Below are 2500 nucleotides of genomic sequence, written 5' to 3'. Positions count from 1 at the left end.
CGTAAAGAGGAGGGGGAGGAGGAGGTTAGGGCGGCCCGGAGATGGGGAACGAACAACTTTTTGCCGACTGCTAAATTCATTACTGATTCAAAACAAACCCGACGTAGAGCTCCCTGTCTTGAGGTGCATCCGCGGACATTCCTGAGGCCGCGGCAGGAGCAGATAACTGTGTGTCCGTAAGGTAACTACAAGGTGGTGGTGGTGGTGGTGGTGGTGGTGGTGGTGATGATGGTGGTGGTGGTGGTGGTGGTGGTGGTGGTGGTGGTAGTTATCGTGTTCTTCTTGTTGCTCTAGGGAAAACAATAACTTTTGTTGATCGCTATTGTTATAGTAATAATACTGGTGTGTGTGTGTGTGTGTGTGTGTGTGTGTGTGTGTGTGTGTGTGTGTGTGTGTGTGTGTGTGTGTGTGTGTGTGTGTGTGTGTGTGTGTTTGGTGAAGAATGAGGACGGTTGTGGATATGGAGGTAATGGTGGATACAGTAACAAGTGGCAGTGATGGTGGTGCACGTGCCTGCCGCCGCCACCACCACCATCACCGCCAGCCAGCGTATAACCCAAGCTGGCTGAACTACGTAGGGTGCGATGAAAGTCCGAACAAGCTCAGGAAATTGGGTCCCTGCAAGGCGAGGCCAGTTTTTGCGTACGCGCGGGACGATTTTCTACCGCCGAATATTCCACGCAGATTTAGAGTTATTTTTCGCGAGCACTATCAGGACGTTCACCACCACCACCACCAACACCACCACCACAAACACTTCATCCTTCCTCACCTTTTGACTATATACATTTCAATTTATTTACCACTTCAGATTTTCTTTGTATTTCTTGACAGCAAAATATCATAGATATGTACTTTACTTCCGGCCTTCCCTTGCAACTATTTGGTGTTAGTGTATCCCCGTTGGTTGGTTAAGTACACTTTTTATGGATTGTTGAAGCTTGTGAATGCACCAATTTGCATATGTAAATACGTTTATGCTGTAGCATTTTGTTCATGAATGTTTTTGTGTGTGAGCTTTTTATTTATTTTTTTATTGCGGGAGAGTGTACGGGTTTACATAGCTCATGATTTTAGTCCCCCACTTTTCTCTTCTTTTTTGAGCGCTTGTATATTATCAATCTTTCCACGAACGGGACTATTGTAACGTCCGTAGGGGGACAATGCATAATCACCTTGAGATTTGCTTTTGTCAACGTCACCATTAATAGAGTCTTCCCATATTGCTCTTCTTTTTCCTTTCGGAGACTCTTCTTTGTTCTTCTTGAGACATCCCTTTGTTCCCCCCGCCACCCTCTGTTCCTTGGGCTGTTGTTGCTCGTAGCCCCGATTTTATGGTCCCTTCCAGCACTGCGTCACTCCCGCTCCCTCATCAACCTCAATAACCCGCTCGTACCCTGCCTGCAACACCTGCCGCGCCGTCAGCCTGCCGCCTCATGTTCCCCCGCGCACTCCCACGCCCACGGCTCCAGGTAAGCTACTTGCCGAGGGCCTCTATCGACCATAGTTACTCCTTGACTTGAAAGCGGTTTGAAAAAGAAAGAAAAAAGTCAAGAGAACGATTATTTTATCTCCGAGTTTTCTCCCCCTGCCACTGCATCGATCCTGACCTCTCAAAGGCTCTCGTCGCCAGGCCATGAGACGCGGCCAGGCAGGCACACTCAGCAGTCCCCATCTTCCGCCCAGAAGAATGAAAAATTCGATCCACGCAAACTCCTGCACCCACAAAATCACACGGCCATATGTAACCTAAAGATGGGTAGTTCCGACTAATGTTTCTTTGCCTTCCTCCTAAGCCATAAAATACACACCTTAACACACAGCTCCTCATTTCCGTCCCTCACCACACCACTACCCCTCACCATCAATCCCACCCCCGAAGAAACCACCACAAACCTCGCTCCACTGCACCTAACTCTCGCTCACCACACGGACCACCCCGACACGTTCTCACCATACATCATCCCAGACTCAAGGTGTACAATCACGCTGGTCCGGTTTTCGTCTTCTAGCTTCGATTACGGACCTCCTATAATGCTCCCCACTCCCAGTCATTCTATCACATATACCTTGCAGACCCGCGTTCTCTGCCTTAAACCATAACACCAAGATTGCTTACTTTAACCATCTGGAGGAATGCACTGTGTGTGTTCCTATTCGCGGTCGTCACACGCTGAGTTTCGGGGTGGACGTAACCATGAAAGCAAAAAATGTCTGTCTGTCTGTCTGTTGTCTCTCCACGCCTCTTTTGCAATGTGTAACAATAAGATAAAACAATTTCGAAGCTAACTATGCAAATATAAGAAATAACATCGTTGGGTAAGGTATCTTCTATTTCATTCTCTCGCTTAACAAGGACACATCCAATTACTGGAAAATAGACAGGCGTGATCTCATCGAACCTTAAGATAATATGACCAGCAGCAAAACATCGGCCAACGACCCCAAGAATCAGCATCACCTTACTGGAGACCCAATACTATACAGCGCGAGAGCAATA

Source organism: Portunus trituberculatus, chromosome 50 (genome assembly GCF_017591435.1).
Source record: "Portunus trituberculatus isolate SZX2019 chromosome 50, ASM1759143v1, whole genome shotgun sequence".
Lineage (NCBI taxonomy): Eukaryota > Metazoa > Arthropoda > Malacostraca > Decapoda > Portunidae > Portunus > Portunus trituberculatus.
The sequence above is the reverse complement of the archived record's forward strand: the minus strand, read 5'-3'. Positions refer to the sequence as shown.